Source organism: Pan paniscus, chromosome Y, assembly GCF_029289425.2.
Source record: "Pan paniscus chromosome Y, NHGRI_mPanPan1-v2.0_pri, whole genome shotgun sequence".
In the NCBI taxonomy this organism is placed as follows: Eukaryota; Metazoa; Chordata; class Mammalia; order Primates; family Hominidae; genus Pan; species Pan paniscus.
Window position 1 is genome coordinate 20,277,410 of NC_073273.2, and position 27,591 is coordinate 20,305,000.

General features: G+C 45.4%; 1 non-coding gene and 2 pseudogenes across 1 annotated transcript; 2 read left to right on the top strand and 1 right to left on the bottom strand.

Annotated features, from left to right (window-relative positions):
- Positions 1-10,731: 10,731 nt before the first annotated feature.
- Positions 10,732-10,883, bottom strand: LOC129395804 (5.8S ribosomal RNA). The gene has a single exon (XR_008623017.1). It is a non-coding gene; the product is annotated as a 5.8S ribosomal RNA (ribosomal RNA).
- A 7,850-nt stretch (positions 10,884-18,733) lies between these two features.
- LOC129395656 (cell division cycle protein 27 homolog) lies at positions 18,734-19,796 on the top strand (annotated as a pseudogene).
- LOC130541189 (cell division cycle protein 27 homolog) lies at positions 19,459-23,299 on the top strand (annotated as a pseudogene).
- The last annotated feature ends 4,292 nt before the right edge of the window (positions 23,300-27,591 follow it).

Genomic DNA, 27,591 nt, shown 5'->3' on the forward strand with positions numbered 1-27,591 from the left:
TAAAAACTAGACAGAAACTTTCTGAGAAACTTCCTTTTGATGTGTGCATTCATCTCACAGAGTTGAAACTTTCTTTTCACTTATCGAGTTGGAAACAGTCTTTTTGTAGAATAGGCAAAGGGATATTTATGAGTAGTTTGAGGTCTGCAGTGAAAAAGGAAATATCTTCACATAAAACCTAGAGAGAAGCATTCTGAGAAACTTCTTTGTGATGTGTGCATTCATCTCAGAGAGTTGAACCTTTCTTTTCATTCAGCAGTTTGGAAGCCGGCTTTTTGTTGAATCTGAACAGTGATATGTTTCAGCGGTTTGAGTCCTATGGTGAAAAAGGAAATATCAAAAAACAAAATGTAGACAGCAGCTTTCTAAAAAACTTCTTTTTGATGTGTGTATTCATCTTACAGGGTTGAAACTTTCTTTTCATTGAACAGTTTGGAAACAGTCTTTTCATAGAAACTGCAAAGAGATATTTGTGAACACTTTGAGGCTTCTGGTGAAAAAGGAAATATCTTCAAATAGAAACTAGACTCATGTTTTCTGGGAAACTTCTTTATGATGTGTGTATGCATCTCAAAGAGTTGAATCTTTCTTTTGATTGAGCAGTTTGGAAACATTCTTTTTGGAGAATCTGCAAAGGGATGTGTTTTTTTCCTTTATTATTTACTTATTTTTATTATTATACTTTAAATTTTAGGGTACATGTGCACATTGTGCAGGTTAGTTACATACGTATACATGTGCCATGCTGGTGTGCTGCACCCACTAACTCATCATCTAGCATTAGGACTATCTCCTAATGCTATCCCTCCCCCCTCTCCCCACCCCACAACAGTCCCCAGAGTGATGTTCCCCTTCCTGTGTCTATGTGTTCTCATTGTTCAATTCCCACCTATGACTGAGAGTATGCGGTGTTTGGTTTTTTGTTCTTGTGATAGTTTACTGAGAATGATGATTTCCAATTTCATCCATGTCCCTACAAACGACATGAACTCATCATTTTTTATGGCTGCATAGTATTCCATGGTGAATATGTGCCACATTTTCTTAATCCAGTCTATCATTGTTGGACATTTGGGTTGGTTCCAAGTCTTTGCTATTGTGAATAATGCCGCAATAAACACAAGTGTGCATGAGTCTTTATAGCAGCATGATTTATAGTCCTTTGGGTATATACCCAGTAATGGGATGGCTGGGTCAAGTGGTATTTCTAGGTCTAGATCCCTGAGGAATCGCCACACTGACTTCCACAATGGTTGAGCTAGTTTACAGTCCCACCAACAGTGTAAAAGTGTTCCTATTTCTCCACATCCTCTCCAGCACCTGCTGTTTCCTGACTTTTTAATGATTGCCATTCTAACTGGTGTGAGATGGTATCTCATTGTGGTTTTGATTTGCATTTCTCTGATGGCCAGTGATGGTGAGCATTTTTTCATGGTTTTTTGGCTGCATAAGTGTCTTCTTTTGAGAAGTGTCTGTTCGTGTCCTTTGCCTACTTTTTGATGAGATTGTTTGTTTTTTTCTTGTACATTTGTTTGAGTTCATTGTAGACTCTGGATATTAGCCCTTTGTCAGATGAGTAGGTTGCGAAAATTTTCTCCCGTTTTGTAGGTTGCCTGTTCACTCTGATGATAGTTTATTTTGACGTGTAGAAGCTCTTTAGTTTAATTAGATCCCATTTGTCAATTTTTTCTTCTGTTGCCATTGCTTTTGGTGTTTTAGACATGAAGTCCTTGCCCAGGCCTATGTCCTGAATGGTAATGCCTAGGTTTTCTTCTAGGGTTTTTATGGTTTTAGGTCTAATGTTTAAGTATTTAATCCATCTTGAATTTATTTTTGTGTAAGGTGTAAGGAAGGGATCTATTTTCAGCTTTCTACATATGGCTAGCCAGTTTTCCCAGCACCATTTATTAAATAGGGAATCCCTTCCCCAATGCTTGTTTTTCTCAGGTTTATCAAAGATCAGATAGTTGTTGATATGCGGCATTATTTCTGAGGGCTCTGTTCTGTTCCATTGATCTATATCTCTGTTTTGGTACCAGTACCATGCTGTTTTGGTTACTGTAGCCTTGTAGTATAGTTTGAAGGCTGGTAGTGTGATGCCTCCAGCTTTGTTCTTTTGGCTTAGGATTGACTTGGCATTGCAGGCTCTTTTTTGTTTCCATATGAACTTTAAAGTAGTTTTTTCCAATTTTGTGAAGAAAGTCATTGGTAGCTTGATGGGGATGGCATTCTATCTGTAAATTTCCTTGGGCAGTATGGCCATTTTCATGATATTGATTCACATATGTATATATGTGTCTATATATACATATACATATATGTATATGTATGTGTGTATATATATACACACATACATATACATATATTATATATATATATACACACATATATATATATAGTACTTCCACTCACTGGAGGCCTTTACTCTTTCAATGCTAGATTCACTGATTTCTGGTCCCATGCTTATGTTGATTACTAGCTAGTGTATGTAGACTCCTTAAATTTAAGGAGTTGAGAGAACTCTTCATATCACCAAGTTGATTTCTTTAGTCTTCTCCCTGTCAAAGACCAGGTTGCCCTAGATATCAGAGACAGCTGTTTTTTCCATAAAAAATAAAGGTCCTGTCTCTCACTCATTAGCCACCAAGCCCAGTTTCTTCTCATGGAGGATTGCTTCATAGGTAACTTTAAAACTCCAGTAACTTCTCACAAGGTTGCTTCGAACACCTGAACATAAACTTCATCATGGAGCCTCTGAAACCCCTGAAGCCTCAGAATGGGAAGCTTCAGAAGGCTCTTTGCACTATTGAGGTTCTACAAAAGGACCGTTTCCAAACTGCTTAATCAGAAGAAAGGTTCAAATACGTGTGATGAATGCACACATTATGAAGAAGTTTTTCAGAATGCTTCTGTCTAGTTTTTGTGTGAAGATATTTATTTATCTCCATGGGCCTGAAAACACTCTGATATATCCCTCTGCAGACAGTACAAAAAGACTGTTTCCAATCTGCTCAATCAAAAGAAAGCTTCTACTCTGTGAGAAGAAAGAACACATCATAAGGAAGTTTCTCAGAATGCTTCTGTCTGGTTTTCTGTGAAAATATTTCCTTTTTCACCATAGGCCTCAAAGCACTACAGATATCCATTTGCAGATTCTACAAAAAGACATTTACAAACTGCTCAATCCAAAGAAAGTTTCAACACTGTGAGATGAATGCCTGCATTACAAAGTAGTTTATCAGAAAGCTTCTGTTTAGTTTTTATGTGAAGATATTTCCTTTTTCACCATAGGCCTCAAAGCGCTTCAATTATCCATTTGCAGATTCTGCAAAAAGAGTATTTCCAAACTGCTCAGTCAAAAGAAATGCTCAACTCCTTAAGATGAAAGCACTTATTTAAAAGTAGTTTCTCAGAAAGCTTCTGTCTAGCTTTTATGTGAAGATATTTCCTATATCACCAAAGGCCTCAATGGCTCAGAATTGTCCCTTTGGGGATTCTACAAAGGACTGTTTCCAAACTGCTCTAGCAAAAGAAAGCTTCAACTCTGTGAGATGAATGCACCCATCACAAAAAAGTTTCTCAGAATGTTTCTGTGTAGTTTTTATATGAAGATATTTCCTACTTCAGCATTGGCCTCAAAGGCTTCACAATTATCCCTTTGTAGATTTTACAAAAAGACTTTTTCCAAATCTTCAATCAAAGAAATGTTCAACTGTGTGAGATGAATGCAAACATCACCAAGAAGTTTCTCAGAATGCTTCCATCTAATTTTTATGTGAAGATATTTCCCTTTTCACCATAGGCCTCAAAGGGCTGCAAATATCCATTTGCAGATTGTACAAAACACTGCTTCCAACCTGCTTAATCGAAGGAAATGTTCAACTCTGTGAGACGAAAGCATAAATCACAGAGAAGTTTCTCAGAAAGCTACTGTTTAGTTTTTATATGAAGATATTTCCTATTTCACCATAGGCCATAAAGGGCTCACAAATATATCTTTGCAGATGCTACAAAAATGCTGTTACCAAACTGCTCAATCAAAAGAAAGTTTCAACTCCATGAGATGAATGGACACATCACAAAGTAGTTTCTAAGAATGCTTCTGTCTAGTTTTTGTGGGAAGATATTTCTTTTTCACCATAAGCCTCAAATGGCTCAGAAATATCCCTTTGCAGATTGTACAAAAAGACTGTTTCCAAACTGTTCAATGAAAAGAAAGGTTCAACTCTGTGAGATGAATTCAAACGTCCAAGAGGTTTCTCAAAATACATCTATCTAGTTTTTATGTGAAGGCATTTACTGTTTCACCACATGCCTCAAACGGCTCACAAATATTCCCTTTGCAGATTCTACAAAAAGACTGTTTCCAAACTGCTCAATGAAAAGAAAGGTTAAACTCTCTGAGATGAAAGCTCTCATCACAAAGAAGTTTCTCAGAATGCTTCTGTCTAGTTTTTATGTGAAGAAGTTTCCTTTTTCACCATAGACCTAAAACTGCTTCAAATATACATTTGTGGATTCTATGAAAAGTCTATTTCTAACTGCTCAATCAAAAGAACTGTTCAACTCTGTGAGATGAATGTGCACATCACAAAAAAGTTTCTCAGAAAGCTTCCATTTAGTTTTTATGTGAAGATATTTCCTTTTTTACCATGGGCCTCAAAGTGCTCCAAATATCCATTTGCAGATTCTACAAAAAGAGTATTTCCAAACTGCTCAATCCAAAGAGAGGTTCAACTCTGTGAGATGGAAGCACAGATCACAAAGGAGTTTCTTAGAAACCTTCAGTCTAGTTTTTATGGGAAGATATTTCATATTTCACCATAGGCCTCAATGGGCTCAGAAATATACCTTTGCAGATTCTACAAAAGGATTTTTTCCAAACTGCTCAATCCAACGAAAGATTCAACACTGTGAGATGAATTCATACATCACAAAGAAGTTTCTCAGAAAGCTTCAGTCTAGTTTTTATGTGAATATATTTCCTTTTTCACCATAAGCCTCAAACCACTCTCAAACATCCCCTGGAGATACTATATAAAGATTGTTTCCAAGCTGTTCAATCAAAAGAAAGGTTCAACTCTGTGTGGTAAATGCACATGTCACCAAGAAGTTTCTCAGAATGCTTCTGTCTAGTTTTTATGTGAAGATATTTCCTTTCTCAGCAAGTCTTCAAACTGCTCCAAATATCCATACGCAGAATCTACAAAAAGATGGTTTCTGATCTCCTCAATGAATAGAAAGGTTCAACTCTGTGAAATGAAAGAACACATCACAAAGAAGTTTCATAGAATGTTGCTTTCTAGTTTTTATATGAAGATATTTCCTTTTTCACCATTGTCCTCAAAGTGCTTCAAATATCCATTTGCAGATTTTACAAAAAGTGTGTTTCCAAACTGCTCAATCAAAAGAAAGGCTCAACTCTGTGGGATGAAAGCACACATCACAAAGAAGTTTCTCAGAAATCTTCTGACTAGTTTTTATGTGAAGATATTTCCTATTTCACCGTAGGCCTCAATGGGCTCACAAATATCCCCTTGCAGATTCTACAAAAGGACTGTTTTGAAACTCCTCAATCAGAAGAAAGGTTCAACTCTGTGAGATGAATGCATACATCACAAAGAAGTTTCTCAGAATTCTTCTGTCTAGTTTTTATGTGAGGATATTTCCTTTTTCACCATAGGCCTCAAAGCACTCCAAATATCCATTTGCATATTCTACAGAAAGACTGTTTCCAGACTCTTCAATCAAAAGGGAGGTTCAACTCTGTGAGATGAAAGCACACTTCACAAAGCAGTTTCTCAGAATGCTTCTGTCTAGTTTCTATGTGAATATATTTCCTATTTCAACTTAGGCCATAAAGGGCTCACATATATCCCTCTGCAGATTCTAGAAAATTATAGAAAAGGACTCTTTCCAAACTGCTCAATCAAAAGAAAGGTTCAACACTGTAAAATGAATGCACACATCACAAATAAGTTTCTCAGAAAGCTTCTGTCCAGTTTTTATGTAAAGATATTTCCCTTTTCACCATACCTATCAACATGCTCAAAATATGCCTTTGTAGATTCTCTGAAAAGACTGTTTCCAAACTTCTCATTCAAAAGAATGATTCAACTCTGTGAGATGAATGCACATATCACAAAGACGTTTCTCTGAAATCTTCTGTCTAGTTTTTATGTGAAGATATTTCCTTTTTCACCATAGGCCTCAAGCTTCTCACAAATATCCCATTGCAGATTGTACAAGAATAGAGTTTCCAGACTCATCAAAGAATAGAAAGTTTTATCTCTGTGAGTTGAATGCACACCTTGCAAAACAGCTTCTCAGAAACATTCTTATAGTTTTTATTGAAGATATTTCCTTTTTCACCATAAGGCTCAGAGAGCTGAAAAATATCCCTTTGCTGATTCTACAAAAATACTCTTTCCAAACTTCTTAATCAAAAGAATCATTCAACTCTCTGAGGTGAATGCACACATAGCTAGGAATTTTCTCAGAAAATTCTGTCACGTTTTTATGCGATGATATTTCCTTTTTCACCATAAGCCTCAAACTTCTCACAAATATCCCTTTGCAGATTCTACAAGAAAAGAGTTTCCCATCTGCTACGTGAAAAGAAATGTTTACCTCTGTGAGATGAATGCACACATTGTAGAGCAGTTTCTCAGAAACCTTCTGTCTAGTTTTTATGTGAAGATATTTTCTTTTTCACCATAGGCCTCAAAGCACTCACAAATATCCCCTTGCATATTCTACAAAAAGACTCTTTGTGAACTGCTCAAAGGAATGGTTCAACTCTGTGAGATGAGTGCACACATCACACAGATGTGTCTCAGAAAGCTTCTGTCTAGTTTTCATGTGAAGATATTTACGTTTTCACCATAGGCCTCAAAGTGTTCCCAAATATCCCTTTGCAGATTCTTCAAAAAGATTGTTTCCAAAATGCTCAATCAATAGAAAGGTTCAACTCTGTGAGATTCATTCACACATCACAAAGTAGTTTCTCAAAAACCTTCTTTCTAGTTTTTTATGTGAAGATATTTCCTTTTTCACCATAGGCTTCAAAGCACTCACAAATATCCCTTTTCAGATTCTACAAAAAGACTGTTACCAAACTACTCAATCAAAAGAATGGTTCAACTCTGAGATGAATGCACACATCACAAAACAGTTTCTCAGAAAGCTTCTGTCTAGTTTTTATGTGAAGATATTTCCTTTTTCACCATTGGCTTCCAAGTGCTCACAAATATCTCTTTGACAATTCTACAAAAATACTGTTTCCAAACTGCCCAATCCAAAGAATATTTCAACTCTGTGAGATGAATGCACACATAACCAGGAAGTTTCTCAGAAACTTCTGTCAAGATTTCATGGGATGATATTTCCTTTTTCACGATAGGCCTCAAACTGCTCACAAATATCCCTTTGTGGATCCTACAAGAACAGAGTTTCCAATCTGCTCAATGAAAATAAACCTTTACCTCTGTGAGATGAATGCACACATCACAAAGCAGTTTCTCATAAGCCTTCTTTCTGGTTTTTATGTGAAGATATTTCCTTTTTCACCATAGGCCTCAAAGCACTCACAAATATCCCTCTGCAGATTCTGCAAGAACACCATTTCCAAGCTTTTCAATCAAAAGAATGGTTTAACTCTGTGAGATGAATGCACATGTCACAAAGTAGTTTTTCAGAAAGCTTCTGTCTAGTTTTTATGTGAAGATATTTCCTTTTTCACCATAGACCTCAAAGCACTCACAAACATCACTTTGCAGATTGTACAAGAACTGAGTTTCCAGACTTATCAAAGGAATGAAACGTTTAACTCTGTGAGATGAATGCAGACATCACAAAGCAGTTCCTCCAAAACCTTCTTTAGAGTTTTTATGTGAAGGTATTTCTTTTTCACCATGGCCTCAAAGCACTCACAAATATCCCTTTGCAGATTCTACAACAACAGAATTTCCAAACTGTTCATAATTAGTTTTTAGGACCAACATGAGAGTTTAGACATACTGCTTGTGGTGCAGCACACATGTATTATCCACACTGAAATTAGGAATTCAACTGAAGTTCATGTGGAGGTGAAAATGTGAATATTTGGGGGACCTTGGAGATGATCTATCTCACTTTATTTTGCAGAAAAGAAAACATATTCAGGGAAAGGGCATGCATTGTCTAAGGTGATTCAGCAGCTTTGGCGCAGAAGCAAAACACACCTAAGGTGATTCATCAGGTTTGGAGAGAAACGCAAAACAGAAATACTGTTCTTTTGCTTCTCAGATCAAGAATTTTTTCACAATACTGAACTACTTATGTTTCTGATTCCTTAATTTTCTTTTTAAATTTTGCCAATATTGTCTTACAAAGATCCTATTCTTTACCCTAAAGATTTAAATCTGTTACCATTATTGTCTCTTTATAAGTAAAATTACTTGTTGTTATTATAAATGATCATTCAATCACTTTTCATTTTTTGGTAGTCCAGTACAAATTTAGTAACAAATAAACACTATTGGCCTTGGCAATCCAAGAGGAGCTCAAGTCCTCCAGGGCACGTCAGGAAAAGGCTAAATGACAGCTGTGCTGTGAATGGACAGAATACAGCTCTCATACAGATTATTGAGTATTTGATGTTCTTCAACAATTCCATTAATCTTCAGTTTTTTTCCTCTTTGAAGTGAAAGTCTGCTATGACTTTCAAGTTTCTTTTGAAATAATTATAGATTCACAGGAAGTTGTAAAATGTCCAGGGATGTCTTAGGTACTCTTCACTAATTCCAGTGGTGGCATCTCGCGTAGCCATAGAGCATTATCAAAACCTGGAAACTGACATAGGTACAATTCAGAAAGCTTACTCAGATCGCAACCGTTTTGTATGCATTCATTTTTGTATGTGTGTATGTGTGTGCGTGTGTTCTGTGCATTTTTATGTGGTGTAGATCTCTGTAACTACCACTTCCACAGTCAAGATACAGAACCGTAGCCTCACCACAAGGCTCCAACTTGCAATCTTTGCTGACACTCTGACACGTTTTCCTCCACCCCTTCCCCTTGGCAACCCCATAGTCTGTTCTCCATCTTTACAATTTTATTTCAATAATTTATATAAATGTAATTGTGCAAACTCGAATTTTTAAAGGGAAAAAACAAGTCACAGATAGTTTTGTTAGCACTGTAAAATAGTCTTTAACATTCATCTGTTTTATGTTCTATTTGTCTCAAAAAAATTTGCTTTGTTCTTTCCTGTACTTTCTGATATCAGGATAGGAAATCAATACCAAACAAAACAATTCCATTCATTTTTTTCCATAGCTTGGTTTTCACTGTTGTTGCATAACATTTATTTTTCTATTTACTCTTTCTCTCTGTTTTCCGTCACATAAAAGTAACTTTGTGTTCTTTACCTCTTCTAAGAAAATTTGGTAATGAGTCTTTAATGTGAATCCTGGACCACCCTTGTTTTGATTTTGTGTTATGGGTGTTCTTTTGTGTGATCGTTCTCATGGAGAGTTCTTGTGAAGCTGGGATTTTCCAGTGGTTTGTCAAAATGGAAATAGATATTTAACAAACCAAACACAAAATGACCTTGCTCCAGGAATGCATCATTTGTGAGAAAACACTACGTCTTCCAACTAGAGATTGTGAATATTACTCTTATTATCCTTTACTCCCTTTTATTAAAACTGTATTTTTTTACACATTTGTATAACTCAGGTAATGAAATGTGAAACTACGTGATTGCCTACCAATTACAATTGATGTTAATGATGCTACTGGGAGGCCAACCCTACAGTGGCTGCACCAAGTCTAGGGACTTGCTAGCTTTGATAAGTTACATGGGATTGCCTACGTACTAAATGTAGGTGGGGGACAGGTCCGAGGATGTGGCAGCACCAACCCGCCCTGACATCAAAGCTCTGGACGGGGTGCCAGGCACCGCGCAGCCAAGAGCAGGAGGTGGGCACCTGATGGCGTATGACACTGTAGCATCCAGGGGATCACCACCAGGGGCAAATGAACCCCAGGACCATGGCCATGAGCGCTGCCAGATGGGCCGCTTGGTGGGCTTCTGGCCCCGGACACACCACGTCACAAGCCAGGCAGGTGGGGGGCAGGCAGGAGAAGAGGATGGTGCCTGGGAGGGGTGATGGGGAGGAGGGGCGCTGGAGCGGCGGTCGGCCGGTCGCCGGGCTGCCACCAGGGGTGGGCAGCAAATTAAGGCAACTGGGACACGCTCCCCCACCCTCTCCCCAGTGGACCCTTCCTACTTGCCATCCTCCCCGCCCAACAAGCCTCCACCACCGATGATGCGCAACGACAATGATCGCACAGGACCATCCATCCCACCAGCACCAACAAACCCTGCACCACGAGCTGTGTGAGGCACGAGGGAGCCCCTGAGGGAAGAAACAGGACCGCGGTGGTGGCCACAGGAACTCAACACCAGCGGGCTCTCTTCCCTCTGTGTTTTTGCAGGTGATGGCTCCAACCTCTCTCTCTTCCTTACAGCCAGGAGCCCCTCTTCCCCCACGCCACCCAACGCGTGACCACACAGGGCCTGCAGTGGGGGTGGGGGGGGAAGGGGCAGGCATGGCAGGAGAGGAGGGCAGATGTCGCCGGGTCTGCACTTGGGGGGATGGAGGTCCCCACGGGCCCTGCCATGGAACCCCCAGCTGTGCACCCCAAGGAGCCCGGAGGCACCCCCAGGGGCTAATGATTAGCAAGCAAAGCTCAGACAGGCATAGCCCTGGGAGGAACCCGGGCCGCAAGTGCGTTCGAAGTGTCGATGATCAATGTGTCCTGCAATTCACATTAATTCTCACAGCTAGCTGCATTCTTCATCAACGCAGGAGCCAAGTGATCCACCGCTAAAAGTCATACAAGGTCGATTTGGCAAGGGCGCTCCCAACAATGGGAGGCCCTCCTGGCACAGCACGTCCCCCAGAGGGGTTACCTCAGGCCGGCCAGTCAGACAGCAATGGGACGAGACTCCAGAGAGGGGTTGGAAGGTTTCACAACACGGGGAGGTGGTGCCGTCCACGGGAGTGAGAGGGACAAATGCTGCCACAACCCCACAGGCTCCCGGGGGTTCCTGCCCCCACAGCACAGGGCATACGCCACATGCGTGGCACACATGCGACAGCACGATGGCCACTGGGTACAGCCCCCAACGGCATCAGCAGTGACACGCAAGTGCAGCACGGCCCCGGCAGCTGGGGAGACGGAGTCAGCAGTGGAGGTGAGGGAGGGGCAGACCCCTCCCAAACGGACTCCCCCGTGGGCCCACAGCACCCAACCCACGGGTGGACAGGTGACCCCCACAAGGGGTCCTTAAACCTCCGCACTAGAAAGTGCTGGGTACCTGGATGGTGGAGGCGGACGAGGAGTGGAGGGCTGGCGTCCAGCCCCCTACCCTCAAGAAGCCCTAGTGGGAAGGCTGGGGAGAGCCAGTGGGCCAGGCCGGGCCAGGTGGCGCGGTGTGGCAGAGGCAATGATGGTGGCAGTGGCAGCGATGCGAACCCGGCCGGCCCCAACGGGAGCAGGTGGGATGGGGCTGAGCCGGCAGGACAGGGAGGGATGACAGCCCCGGCAGGGAGGACACAGAGACCCACAACTCGTCGTGATGCCGAGAACCACCCCCGCGCCCGCCGACACACACGTGGGGGCCACGGCAGGGGACAGTTCCCCGCTGCTCACCAGGCCGGTGAGCCATCCAGCCTGCCCCCCGACACGCACACACAGTTTCATCCCAGCACGTGTGTCTCTGTCTACCCTCTCTCTCCCTCCCGCCAGCACACATGCCACATGGGGAACACAGTCAGCCAAGAAGGAAGGACGCAGTGGCGCCTCTGCAGCTTTGCTCTTCTCCGTTAATGATCCCTCGACATGTTCAACTATGGAAATTTTGTTATGACTTTTACTTCCTCTAGATAGTCAAGTTCGACTGTCTTCTCAGTGCTCCACCAGGGCAGTGGGCTGACCTGGCGGGGCCGATCCAAGGGCCTCACTGAACCATACAATCAGTAGTAGTGACTGGCAGTGTGTACAAAGGGTAGGGACTTCACGCAAGTCTATGACCTGCACTTACTGGGAATTCGTCATTCATGGGGAATAATTGCAATCCCCGATCACCATCACCAATGGTGTTCAACAGGTTACCCGCGTCTGCCACATACGGTAGGCACACGCTGAGCCAGTCAGTGCAGCACGCGTGCAGCCCCGGACATCTAAGGGCATCACAGACCTGTTATTTCTCAATCTCGGGTGGCTAAATGCCACTTATCCCTCTAAGAAGTTGGGGGATGCTGACCGCTTGGGGGTCGTGTAACTAGTTAGCATGCCAGAGTCTCCTTCATTATCAGAATTAACCAGACAAATCACTCCACCAACTAAGGCCATGCACCACCACCCATGGAATCAAGAAAGACCTATCAATCTGTCAATCCTGTCCATGTCCAGGCCGGGTGAGGTTTCCCATGTTGAGTCAAATTAAGCTGCAGGCTCCACTCCTTGTGGTGCCCTTCCACCAATTCCTTTAAGTTTCAGCTTTGCAACCATACTCGCCTGGGAACCCAAAAATCCAAAGACTTTGGTTTCTGGGAAGCTGCCCAGCGGGTCATGGAAATAACGCCGCGGCATCACCAGTCGGCATTGTTTATGGTCGGAACTACGACGGTATCTGATCGTCTTCGGAACTCCGACTTTCGTTCTTGGTTAATGAAAACATTCTTGGCAAATGCTTTAGCTCTTGTCAGAACTGCACCAGTCCAAGAATTTCACCTCTAGTGGCACAATACGAATGCCCCCAGCCGTCCCTCTTAATCATGGCCTCAGTCCTGAAAACCAACAAAAAAGAACCGAGGTTCTATTCCATCTTTCCTAGCTGAGATATCTAGGTGGCTCGGGCCTGCTTTGAACACTCTAACTTTTTCAAAGTAAACGCTTTGGGCCACGGGACACTCAGCTAAGAGCATCGAGGGGGTGCTGAGAGGCAAGGGGCGGGGACGGGCCATGGCTAGCCTGCCCGCCCACTCCCAAGATCTAACTACGGGGTTTTAAACAACTTTAATATATGCTATTGGAGCTGGAATTACTGTGGCTGCTGGCTCCAGACTTGCCCTCCAATGGATCCTCCTAAAGGATTTAAAGTAGACTCATTTCAATTACAGGGCCTCGAAAGAGTCCTGTATTGTTATTTTTCATCACTACCTCCCCGGGTCGGGAGTGGGTAATTTTTGCACCTGCTGCCTTCCTTGAATGTGGTAGCTGTTTCTCAGGCTCCCTCTTCAGAGTCGAACTCTGATTCCCCATCACCCATGGTCACCGTGGTAGGCACAGCAACTACCATCGAAAGTTGATAAGGCAGATTTTCGAATGGGTCGTCGCTGCCACTGGGGGCATGCCATTGGCCTGAGGTTATCTAGAGTCACAAAAGCTGGTGGCACCTGACCCTCCTGCCGGGGCTGGAGAGGGGCTGACTGGGTTGGTTTTGATCTGATAAATACACGCATCTTCCCCGCGAAGGAGGTCAGCGCCCTTTGGCATGTATTAGCTTTAGAATTACCACAGTTTTCCAATTAGGAGAGGAGCGAGTGATCAAAAGAACCATAACTGATTTAATGAGCCATTCACAGTTTCACGGACCGGCCCTGCCTACTTAGACATGTATGGCTTAATCTTTGAGACAAGCATATGGTGCTGGTAGGATCAACCATGTAAGTAGAAAGCGGCCTCCGGGCCTCACGAGGATGAGCCCGGAGTCCAGGTCATGAGGATGGGCATGGCAGGGCAGGCAACTGGGTATGTGGGAGGGAGGGAAGCAAGGCTGAGCGGTGGGAGGGGGGCGGTGGCGCGGCGAACCGGACATCCCATACACCCACATGACACATCCCCGACCTGCTCACCACTCCCAACCCTTCGCACCAACGTGCGAGGAGGCAGACCGCCCAACCCGTGCGTGGCAGCTGTGAGGGACCAGCAGCCGCTCGTGCACGGCGGGCACGGGGCGGCCCCGATGTTTGGGCAGCGAACCAGAGGCGGACTGTAGTGCCCAGGGTCTCACCACCAGCGGCCTCCGAGCACGAAGGCGACCCTGCGCGGTACCAGGAGCGGTCGACTGGCCTTCGGCGGGCCCGCGGCTCCCCCATCGCCGCCGCCGTCACGGCCAGCCCCCGGAACCCTCTTTCCTGCACGCGCCGCAGGCCGACTCCAAACCCTCCGGGCGCCCACCAGACCCACGCGGGGAGCCGCCGACCTGGTCCCGAAGGCGCGCACCCGGGGACACGAACAAAGGGCCAACCAGTGGCCCCCGGCAGCGCCCCACAAGGCGGAGCCGGGTTTGGTCCCAGACGGGGCAACCACAGCCTAAGCGGGTGAGCCGCTCAGGGAGAGAGGATCCGCAGGTGGGGTGGGGGGCACAGACAGGAAAGACCAGGGACCGCGAGGGCAAGGTCACCCGGGAGCCCACAGAGGGGCGGCTCGGGGAGAAACCTCAGGCATGGCCGGGCCACCAGGAAAACGCGGCCATGGGATCCCACCGCCACAGACACGAGGGAGGTCCCTCGGCACTCCGCCTAGGACGCCAGATGGCCCTCGGCACCCACCGAGACCCGCCTCACGAGCCCTGGTTCCCGCCATCGGGACCCCAAAGCGACCTCAGCCACAAACCCAACGCCAGGGCCACGTTGCTCATTTCTCGTCCATCCTCCGACCCGGTCAAGCTCCGGGAGACCGGCGTGGCCCCCACTTGGGATGCTTCCTAGGGCCAGGTGGCCCAACCCCGTACCACGCAAACACGGTCATCCGCACTAGTCGCTGCTCCCCAGGGGAGCGGGCGGAGAGCCGGCTCACAGTGGAGCGGGTCATGCGCCGGACGGAATGCCAGGCACAGCCACCGCTTGCGCAGCCTCCCAACCGCTAGGACGCCGGCACCGACCGGCGGGATCCTCCCCCGTCTGGAAAGGGGGAGGTGGGGGCTACACAGTAGGCGACGAGCCGCCCTCGGTCCCCACCGCGGAGGCCGGTGGAACCCTCCATCTCCCCCCCTCACCCCGTCGAGGGGGAAGCCGAGGAGGGTTCTCTGCAAGCGAGTCGCTATGGCAGCGCTACCATAACGCAGAGAGAGGCGGCAGGCCGGGGGATCCCGTACCCCAAATGCACACCTCTCGGATCGCTACAGAAGGCTTTCTCACTGAGGGTGGGTCACACTCCCTACCCCCAGTCGCCCCTCGTCAGGCCCGCAGAGGTGCTCAGGGACGCCTGGGGAAGGGAGGGGGCCTGCATACCAGGTAAATTCTGCGTGTGGGAACCTTCAGCCTTCGCGGTCTGGGCGGGGGTCCTGGCCAATGCGCGTGCGCGCAATCCCGCAAGGGCCCCCCAGCCCCCCGTCCACCCGCCTCCTTTCTCCCAGGCAAAGCACCTCCAAGTAAACCCACACACAACCTGTCGGAGGCAGAACGGTAGCCCCTCGGCGGCCGGCCGGCGCACGCGTCGCCTGCCCAAGCCCACCGCGATCGCTCACACAGCCGGCGCGCACCCACCAGAGGGGAGCACTGGACCTGAGTTTGCCAGACCAGGCGGAGCCCTTCCCTGCATGGGAGGGGCACGTCTCCCTCTACCGCCTCAACCCCCACACCAACGAGCTCCCTTAGGACCCACTTGCAGACACCGCGGCGGTGACTGGAGGACGGGGCGCTGGGGGTGGGAACCACACACCACCGCTGGGCCTCAGGCACCTGAGGTATAAGCTGGAGGTGGGAAGGGGGAGCCGGGCGCGGTAGGCTCACGCCTGTCATCCCCGCCCTTTGGGAGCAAGGGAAGGTGGATCCCTCGATCCGGAGCCCTGGCAACATGGTGAAACCTTGTATTTTGTCTCTAAAAAAATACAAAAACTACCTGGTTTCCTAACCTGGACACAAGTTAATAAATAGATAAATAGGCCGGTCGCGGTGGCTCACGCCTGTAATGCCAGCACTTTGGGAGGCCGAGGCAGGCGGATCACGGAGGTCAAGAGATAGAGACCATCCTGGCTACCACAAGAACCCCGTCTCTACTCAAAATACAAAAAATTAGCCAGGTGTGGTGGCGGGCGCCTGTAGTCCCAGCTACTTGGGAGGCTGAGACAGGAGAATGGCATGAACCCAGGAGGCAGAGCTTGCAGTGAGCCGACATCACGCCACTGCACTCCAGTCTGGGCAAGACAGCGAGACTCCATCTCAAAAAATAATAAGAAAAATGAATAGATTAAAATTGAAAATTAAAAAAAAAAAAAAACGTAGCCGGGCGGGTGCAATTCTTCACTCCTGTCATCCCAGCCCTTTGGGAGGCCAAGGTGGGCAGATCACCTGAGGTTGCCAGTTTGAGACCCGCATGACCCACATAGAGAAATGCCGTCTCTACTAACAATACAAAATCAGCCGGGTGTGGTAGCACATGCCTGTAATCCCAGCTACTCAGGAGGCTGAAGCAGGAGAATTGCTTGAACACGGCAGGAGGAGGTTGCGGTGAGCCGTGACGGTGCTGTTACACCCCAGCGTGGGCAACAAGAGTGAAACTCTGTCCAAAAATAAAATAAAATAAGTGCTGTATTCTGTAATTTTTACTTCCTACCCTGAGAAGAACATAATACAGCTGTTGTCTTTCCGCCTGCCTGCCGGCTGGCCTGTGACAGGGCCTCACTCTGTCTTTTGCCGAGACTGGAGTGCAGTGACACCATTATGGCTCACTCACTGCAGCCTCAAGGTCCTCAGGGTTAGGCAATTCCTCAAGGGATCCTACAGCCTCAGCCTCCCAAAATGTTGGGAGTACAGACGTGAGCCACCAGCACCCTGCCTGAGTTAATACATCTGGTCTCATTACATCTTAACCACACACTCATGAAGAACTCAAGTCAAGAGACAGTCTGTAAGAGACTCTCAGCATTCTCTTCTGAAAGCAGTGAGGTGGATGGCGGCCCTTGTCCTGAGCTCCTGGGGTTTTAGGTGACCATGCATAGAGGAGAGATTTCCAGTGTTTCCAGAAAGGCACGAGCCACAGTCACTGGGGCATCCAAGCACGAGATGGGGTTTCTGACAGCGATGTAAGGGCCAGGAAGGGCCAGAATCTGCCAAGGCCCATGTCCCAGGCTGGGGTCGATGGAACCCAAGGTAGAGGGAGTCGGCAGTCCGCACAGAGAGAGCTCCAACCCTAGGCCCCACTATGCAGACCGAATCAGAAGGAAGAGAGTCCTTCATCCTACATGCCACATCCCTCCACTGAACTTGGGAGTGCATCCATTTTCCAAATATGAGGTGACTCTCGCTTTGCAATGGATCACAAGGGGCCGGGCTTCCCAGAGTCGGCAGGGTAAAGAAGTCATTCTGGCTTGGCCTCCCCCATCCCCTGGTAACTGGTGAGTTTATTTATTATTATTATTATTATTATTATTATTATTATTATACTTTAAATTTTAGGGGGCATGCGCACAATGTGCAGGTTAGTTACATATGTATGCATGTGCCATGCTGGTGTGCTACACCCATTAACTTGTCATCTAGCACTACATATTATCTCCTAATGCTATCCCTGCCCCCTTCCCCACCCCACAACAGTTCCCAGAGTGTGATGTTCCCCTTCCTGTGTCCATGTGTTCTCATTGTTCAATACCCACCTATGAGTGAGAACATGTGGTGTTTGTTTTTTTGTCCTTGTGATAGTTTACTGAGAATGATGATTTCCAATTTCATCCATGTCCCTACAAAGGACATGAACTCATCATTTTTTATGGCTGCATAGTATTCCATGGTGTATACGTGTCACATTTTCTTAATCCAGTCTATCATTGTTGGACATTTGAATTGGTTCCAAGTCTTTGCTATTGTGAATAGTGCCACAATAAATATACATGTGCATGTGTCTTTATAGCAGCATGATTTATAGTCCTTTGGGTATATACCCAGTAATACGATCGCTGGGTCAAATGGTATTTCTAGTTCTAGATCCCTTTTCCATCCCCATCAAGCTACCAATGACTTTCTTCACAGAATTGGAAAAAGCTACTTTAAAGTTCATATGGGACCAAAAAAGAGCCTGAATCTCCAAGTCAATCCTAAGCCAAAAGAACAAAGCTGGAGGCATCACACTACCTGACTTCAGACTATACTACAAGGCTACAGTAACCAAAACAGCATGGTACTGGTACCAAAACAGAGATATGGATCAATGGAACAGAACAGAGCCCCCAGAAATAATGCCACAAATCTACAACTATCTGATCTTTGACAAACCTGAGAAAAACAAGCAATGGGGAAAGGATTCCCTATTTAATAAATGGTGCTGAGAAAACTGGCTAGCCATATGTAGAAAGCTGAAACTGGATCCCTTCCTTACACCTTATACAAAAATCAATGCAAGATGGATTAAAGACTTAAATGTTAGACCTGAAACCATAAAAACCCTAGAAGAAAACCTAGGTATTACCATTCAGGACATAGGCCTGGGCAAGGACTTCATGTCTAAAACACCAAAAGCAATGGCAACAAAAGCCAAAATTGACAAATGTGATCTAATTAAACTAAAGAGCTTCTGTACAGCAAAAGAAACTACCATCAGAGTGAACAGGCAACCCACAAAACTGGTGAGTTTAAATGAGCCCAGGCTGGCCGGGCCGGAGCCGCTATTGGGGGGAGGGTGGTGGGAGGGGTGGAAGGGGTACCTGAGGCACTGCAGAAATTGGGTCTGAGCCTCGAGGATGACGGTGCTGCGGGAACCCCTCCAGCCTGCTACATGGCAAGCACTAAACCACTATGCTTACCGAGATGGGGTTTTCCCCGCAGAATGCCTTTATGCAGAAGTACACTCAGAAGAAGCCTTGTTTTTACTGGCTACCTGTTCTTACTACCCAGGAAAGGCCTATAACACATATAGTCTCTTCAAAGTACACAGTTTTCCTACACTGCAATGCAAATACCTGCTTGCAAAATGTTGTGTTGATCTCAGCAAGCTTGCAGAAGGGGAACAAATCTTATCTGGTGGAGTGTTCCATAAGCAGAAAAGCCATGATGATATTGTTACCAAGTTTGGTGATTCAGCTTGCTTTCCCCTTCCATTGTTGGGACATGTATATTGCAAGACAGATCAGCTTGTCAAAGGATCAGAATACTACCAAAAGTGCCTTAGTTTAAATCCTTTCCTCTGGTATCCCTTGAATCATTATGTGAAATAGATGAAAAGCCAGATCCTGACCAAACATTTAAATTCACATCTTTACAGAACTTTAGCAACTGTCTGCCCAACTCTTGCACAACACAAGTACCTAATCATAGTTTATGTCACAAACAGTCTGAGACCTTTCTTACGGAAACACCCCAGGACACAACTGAATTAAACAGATTGAATTTAGAATCTCCCAATTCAAAGTATTCCTTGAATACAGATTCCCCAGTGTCTTCCATTGATTCAGCTGTAATTTCACGTGATACTGTCCAACTGGGAACAGGAACTTCCATATTATCAAACAGGTTCAAAATAAACCAAAAACTGGTCGAAGTTTATTAAGAGGACCAGCAGCTCTTAGTCCATTAACCCCAAGTTTTGGGATTTTGCCATTAGAAACCCCAAGTCCTTGAGATGGATCCTATTTCCAAAACTACACTGATACACCTTCTGTAATTGATGTGCCATCCACCGGAGCCCCTTCAAAAAAGTCTGTTGCCAGAATTGGCCAAACTGGAGCAAAATCTGTCTTCTCACAGAGTGGAAATAGCCGAGAGGTAACTCCAATTCTTTCACAAACGGGAAGTCCTGGTCCATAAACAAGTACAACACCTCAGGTATTGAGCCCCACTATGACATCTCCCCCAAATGCACTGCATCAAAAAAGTTCACAAGTCTTTACTAGTGACAGTTCCACAACCAAGAAGAATAGGAAGAAATTAAAAATGAAGTTTCCACCTAAAATCCCAAACAGAAAAACAAAAAGTAAAACAAATAAAGGAGGAATAACTCAGCCTCATATAAATGACAGCCTGGAAATTACAAAATTGGACTCTTCCATCAATTCAGAAGGGAAAATATCCACAATCACACCTGAGATTCAGGTATTAATCTACAAAAAGCAGCAGCAGAAGGCTTGATGAGGCTTCTTCCTGAAAAGGGGAAAGGTTATTTAGCTTTGTGTTCATACCACTGCAAAGAAGCTATAAATATTTTGAGCCATCTACCTTCTCACCACTACAATTCTGGTTGGGTACTGTGCCAAATTGGAAGGGTCTATTTTGAACTTTCAGAGTACATGCAAGCTGAAAGAATATTCTCAGAGGTTAGAAGGATTGAGGATTATAGAGTCAAAGCCATGGAAATCTACTCTACAACACTTTGGCATCTTCAAAAACATGTTGCTCTTTCAGTTCTGTCAAAAGACTTAACAGACATGGATAAAAATTCACCAGAGGCCTGGTGTGCTGCAGGGAACTGTTTTAGTCTGCAACAGGAACACGATATTGCAATTAAATTCCTCCAGAGAGCTATCCAAGTGGATCCAAATTATGCTTATGCCTATACTCTATTAGGGCATGAGTTTGTCTTAACTGAAGAATGGACAAAGCATTAGCTTGTTTTTGAAATACTATCAGAGTCAATCCTAGACATTATAATGTATGGTAAGTGGTAATGAAGTGTAAAGACAAAGTCTTGTTGATGGTGTTGGTAGTCAATAATTTTTCTTGTTAGATAGCTCTTTATTTTCCTGAATTTGGTTAATAATACTTAGGGGTGATACATACTGTTCAATAACTTCAAACTAACATGTTTTCTTATGAAATGAATGTCTTTAACAAACTCTTAATTTAACTAATGATAATAGAATACCAGATCCTTACACTCAACAGTTTCAGTCTTCTACCAAACTTTTGCAGATACCATAGTTGGGTTTTGTTTGTTTGCTTGTTTAGTTTCGTTAATTGATTTGCTACTTTCTCTTCGAACACATAAATGGTGATTGGGACAAAAAGTGCTTGGGAAATTGGAAAGGAATAGCATAATTCACTTACTGGGTAATAGAAAAAAACCCTGAAAAAAATCACTAGTTGCTGCTTTTTGACAGTGTTCCAGTTTATTGAGTTACTATTAAGAACTTAGTGTACCCTTTTATTTAGCAGTATCTCTGTTTTACTTTTTTGTACTTGGGTATAAGTAGACACATCAGAAATTACTACCAGGTCATATTGTTATCAACTGAATAACATGAAAAATTTTGGTCCTACTTCTGCCTCAACACCATACTTACTGTTGACATTTATTGTATTTTTCTGGACTGACTTAAAAGTTTAAATATCAAGAGAATGTCAGGCACGGTGGCTCATGCCTGTCATCCCAGCACTTTGGGAGGCCGAGGCAGGTGGCTCACAAGGTCAAGAGATTGAGACCATCCTGGCCAACATGGTGAAACCCCGTCTCTATTAAAAGTATAAAAATTAGCTGGGCATGGTGGCAGATGCCTGTAGTCTCAGCTACTCGGGAGGCTGAGGCAGGAGAATCGCTTGAACCCAGGAAGTGGATGTTGCAGTGAGCCAAGATTACGCCATTGCACTCCAGCTTGTGCCACAGAGTGAGACGCTGTCTCAAGAAAAAAAAAATACAATAAAATACAATAAAATAAATAAATAAATAAATATCAAGAGAAAGTATAATTCTGAAGTCATAACTCTGTGGTAGTTTTTGTCAGATAGGGTTATCTTTGGAGTTAATTATTATAGCAGTGGTTTATCACTTGATTTCCTTCTAAATCTGAAGCATTATATTACTAAAACATTTTTTGATTTGTGAATATGTTGTTTAATGGATTCTATCTCATTTTACAGTAGTAGTTGCAGTGCCTGAAAGGTTGCCAAAAAAAAAGTGCTAGCTTTTGCTGACCAATGTAACAATCAACTTGCCAATACTGCCTTCTCTTCCAATAGCTATGTTCTCCATAATATTTTAAGAACTCAGTTCTTCATAAGACTTGTGTTGTTTTTGATGTTTTCTCAAGTCTGGTTGATCCTTGTCTTGTTCTTTTTTAAATGTGTATTGTCTGTTCAGCTATTTTGCAAGAGCCACATTCTTAAAAAACTTAACCATATCAAAAATTGTGTTTAAAGGAGGATTATTCAGATCGGCAAGCTTTTACTAGGAGAAGTTTAAATGCTGACTTATTTAGGTAACTCTAAATACTGAGCAACTTTATTCTAACTACAAAATAGATAGACTTTCTTTTGTTTTCACTTTCACTATCATTATCACCGTGTTTAATACCTTTTCTCCATCTATAACACAATTATAACGATACACAAAGCCACTCAAATAAAGCAGATATATTTTGCTTAAAAAAAAAAAAGAAGTCATGATGTGACACACAATGAGGTGTGACTCGAATCTATAATCTCCAGTGAAAACCGATGAAACAGGGTCAAACCCCATGTCTACTAAAAATAAAAAAATGAGTCGGGCATGGTGGCGCTGAGGCAGAAGAATCGCTGGAACCCAGGAGGCAGAGGTTGCAGTGAGCTGAGATCACGCCACTGCACTCCAGCCGGGGGGGGACAGAACAAGACTCCATCTCAGAAACAAACAAACACACAAAGACAATAAAGGTGTTTAACTCAATGTGTCAGGCTCAGGTCTCTTGACAGGATACATCCAGCACCTGGGGAAACGTCGAGGGGTGTGGTGGAATCTATTCTGTGGCCTCAAGGAAGGGTTTGAGAGATAGCCCCGCAAACGTGATGGCCTAAGGAAGCCCCTCCGTCCAAGAAGCGATATTCATTTGCATCCTGTAGCCACCCACGAGGGAGAATCAGGCTTTCTACAGACCCCCCACCCCCCACCCCACCCCACCGCACCCCTCTGCCTAGTGAAATGAGCTCTCCCTCCGTCAGGCTCTATTCGCGCCAAGTGGTTTTGTAACCTCCAGCGTGTGTGCCTGGGCTGCAGGATGGGGTGAGGCCGGCTGTGGACAAAGGAGGCGATAAAGCGGCGGTGTCCCACGGGTGCCCGGGACGTGGGACGTGAGTGGGGTGGCCAGAGCCTAGGGAACTCATCGCCTGTCAGGACGCCTCCCCTCCTGGTCCCCTCTCTGACCTATGCTCCACATCTTTGCAGTTCAGTGGGGACCTTGTGGGTGGAAGTCGCCATCCCTTTGGACTTTAGCCGAGGATGGCCAGGCTCCCAAGAGTCTCCCCGGAGTCGGGTCCTTGGGCAGGCTCACAAGGATGCTGACAGTGATGATGATGGTGATGTAAGTTGGAGGCCTTGGGCCAATGCAGAGGTATCCGTTTGACCTCAGTGGGAGAAGTCAGCTTTGCGGAGTCCCGTGCTTCCTTCCAGAGACTCATCCAGCACTAGCAAGCATGGTCCCAAGGATCCCAGCTCCCAGCAGAGCCACTTTTGTTCACACAGGATCCTGGGCAAGAAAGTTCTCAGCACGTTTAGGCCTCCTAGCCAAAAAGCCAAAGCTACCTCTGGGATTTTTTTCAAAGGGCCAGTGGTTCCACAATGGGCTGTGGGTAGTTGTGGAAATGGAGAGAAGTGTTTGCAGATACACATTTGAGACAGAACGGACAGGGCTTGGTCACAGGTCATGTAGGACACGAGCAGATGCACATTGAGAAAACCCTCCCAGCATCCTAGGTGAACAGAGGTATGCCTTTTTGAGACAGTCGAGGGAGAGGCAACCCCAGATTTTAAGGTTGGATCTTTATTAATATGTAGTATCTATGAGGTTTCCAAGTCAAGAAATCAACTTGCCAGTTCTGTACAGCATTCTGTAGGGAGATCATATCTGGGATGCCTAAAGTTAAGAATTCAGGCCATGGTAATGGATTAGATTAGATGTACTTGAACTTATTTTGCAAAGAAAGAGAGGGTGGGAGATAGCAAGAGCCAGAGAGTGAGCAAGAAAGAGAGAGACAGAGACTGAGAGAGACAGACAGAGAGATACAAAGATACACAAAGAGAAAAAGAGAGAGAGACAGACAGATAAAGACACAGAGAAAGACAGAGATGGACAGAGAGAGAAACAGAAAGAGAGATAGAGACAGAAAGAGAGAGAGACAGACAGAGACAGAGACAGACAGACAGACAGGAAGACCGACAGGCAGAGAAAGAGAGTAAGACAGAAGGCAGACACACACACAAAGAGAGAGAGACAGAGACAGATGGAGAAACAGAGAGAAAGAAAGAGACAGACAGAGAGAGAGAAAGAGACAGAGAAAGACAGAGACAGACAGAGGGAGAGAGAGAGACAGAAAGAGAGAGACAGAGACAGAGAGAGAAACAGACAAGGAGAGAGAGAGACAGACAGACAGGCAGAGAAAGTAAGACAGAAGACAGACACAGAGAGAGAGACAGGGAGAGAGAGAGAGACAGAGAGACAGAGACAGAGAAACAGACAGGCAAAGAGAGAGAGAGAAAAAAACAAGAGAGAAAAAAACAGGGAGAGAGAGAGACAGACAGAGAGACAGGGAGAGAGAGCAAGAGAGAGAGACCAACAGACAGACAGACAGACAAAGAAAGAGAATAAGACAGAAGACAGACACAGTGAGAGAGACAGAGAGAGAGAGAGAGAGACAGCGAGATAGGAAAGAGAGATACAGACAGACAAAGAGACAGACAGACAAAGACAGAGATGGACAGAGAGAGACAGAGAGAAACAAAGAGAGAGAGAGAGACAGGCAGGCAGAGAAAGAGAGTAAGATAGAAGACAGACACAGTGAGAGAGACAGGCAGAGAGAGACAGATAAAGACAGAGAGAAAGAAAGAGAGAGACAGACAGAGATGGAGGGAGAGAGACCGAGAGAAACAGACAGAAAGAGAGACAGAGACAGAGATGGAGAGAAACAGACACGGAGAGAGAGAGACAGTGAAAGACAGACAAACAGAGAGAGAGAGACAGACAGGCAGGCAGAGAAAGGGAGTAAGACAGAAGACAGACACAGTGAGAGAGACAGGCAGAGAGAGAGAGAGAGAGAGAGAAATAGGCAGAGAGAGAGAGACAGAGAGAGAGAGAAGACAGAGAAAGAGAGAGACAGAGAGACAGAGAGAGGAGGAGGAAGGGCGTGCTCAGGAAATAATTACACATATTTTATAATGCTTTTGATCCCATAAACAGTGGCTGGGGTGGTCTTTGAAAACAACAGCAACAACAGCAACAAGAGCAGCAGCAGCAGCAAGAGCAGCCGCAGCATTCACTTACGGATTTCCAGAAAATAAGATGCTCTGAAGTATAGTAAATATCAACCGGCTTTCACTACACGTTGAGAGATTCACAAAAGCGTAGTTAACAACAGGAGAAAACAGCAGCTAACATGTCTTGGGGAAAATATATGTCCTCCTGAAAACTGGGGATTTCTACTTCATCTGAAAAGAAATACATACGAAAAAGGAAAAACACAAACAAAACAAAACAACAAACACGGACCAAGGCACCGTCCCTGGAAATCTTAAGTGAGCAAAGTATTAGTTTTCAGAAAGCGTTTCAATTCTGGGCAAATACTAAGAAGGTCCAGACTAGAGCTGTGACACCATTCCCATTGTGAAACTATGCCGGCGGGAGGGCGAGAAACTAAAACATCATGATAAAAAGTGATTGAGACCCAGCCAGGGTGAAGCTTTCCTAGGGAGGGAGGCCTGAAGAAGGAAGCTGGGGAAAACCCCAAAACTGCAGACCTGCCCGCTTGCCCACGCGGGTCAAGGGCTATGCCATCGGCCCAAGCTGTCTCTGGGGAAGTGGGACCGTGCCACCCCCATCTTCAAAAACCATGGCCACTGAGTGAGGCCTGACGCCCACCGTTGCAAATGTCAGCCTAGCAAGAATGAGATCTCTGGCAAGGGGTGGGAGAAGGGGAGAGAAGAGGGAGGCGCACCTGGGTGGCTCTGGAAGGTTTCCAAGCAGGGTGTTGGGAGGCGGGGGGTAGGGGTTTTGGGGGGAACCCACCTAACTGATTCACTAAATGAAGGTAAAGGGACATAGGTAGTGGGGGGAGCCAGGCGGCGACTTGAAAATTAAACTGACCCCTCCTAAAACCCAAGTAGAAGAGTCAATGCGCATGAAAGAAACCAACACACATAGAAAACTAAAGCGCTAATCAAAGAAAAATAGGGCCCCCGCCAGGGCGGAGGTTCCCTAGGCAACCAGGTAGAGAGGGAGGGGCCTCCAGAAGGGAGAGAGAGAAACCCGTTGCCCCAGGCTCGGTGAAGTCCGGGAGACCTCCCTCTGTGTCACCTCGACTTTCAATAACAGTGGCCACTAAGTGATGCCCGAAGACAACCGATGCCTGCAAGTGTCAGTCAGCACGGAAAAGAATGCATTTATTTATTTATTTATTTATTTATTTATTTATTTATTTATTTATTTATTTAGAGATAGAGTCTCACTCACTCTACAGCCCGGGCTGTAGTGCAGTGGCGCGATCTCGGCTCACTGCAGCCTCTGCCTCCCAGGTTCAAGCGATTCTCCTGCCTCAGCCTCCCGAGTAGCTGGCATTACAGGCACCTGCCCCACCGCGCCCGACTCAATTTAATATTTTTAGTAGAGACGGGGTTTTGCTGTGTTGGCAAGGCTGGTCTCGAACTCCCAACCTCAGGTGATCCACCCGCCTCGGCCTCCCAAACTGCTGGGATGACAGACGTGAGCCACCGCGCCTGGCCTTAAACGTGTATTTCTCAGTCGAGGAGCTTATCAGGGAAATACAAGAAGTAGGGACGCCACACATGACAGAGAGAAAAGTTGGAAAATGCCCCTTCCATCCAAGTGAGGATCCGGCCTCGACCTCCCAAAATCATGCACCGAGTGGCGAAGCCTAGCAAGGCCTGTCTGTCTAGATTCCTCTCGGCCTCTCTAAGCAGGTGCTTCTCACTTTCTTGGAAGGGGCAGGGCCCTCTCCAGCACGGGGGCTCTGACAGACTGACAGAGAAAGAGACAGACATAGAAAGACAGAGATGGACAGAGAGACACAGAGAGAAACAGAAAGAAAGAGAGAGAGACAGAGACAGAGAGAGAAACAGACAGTCAGGGAGGGAGAGAGACAGAGAGAGAGAGAGACAAACAGAGAGAAATAAACAGAAACAGAGAGAGAGACAGAGAAAGAGAGAGAAACAGACACACAGAGACAGACAGAGACAGACAGAGAGAAACAGAAAGAGAGAGAGATGGAGAGAGAGAGAGAGAAAGGGAGGGAGAGAGAGAGACAAACAGAAAGGCAGAGAAAGATTAAGACAGAAGACAGACACAGTGAGAGAGACAGGCAGAGAAAGAGAGAGACAGAGACAGAGAGAAAGAGAGACAGAGAAAGACAGAGATGGACAGAGAAAAACAGAAAGAGAGAGAGATAGAGAAAGAGAGAGAAACAGACAGGGAGGGAGAGAGACAGAGAGAGAGAGACAGGCAGGCAGAGAGACAGAGACAGAGAGAAACAGACAGAAAGAGAGAGACGGAGAGAGTGAGAGATAGAGAGAGAAACAGAAAGAGAGGGGGAGAGAGAGACAGACAGACAGACAGAGAAGGAGAGTAAGACAGAAGACAGACACAGTGAGAGAGACAGGCAGAGGGAGAGAGAGACAGAGAGAAAGAAA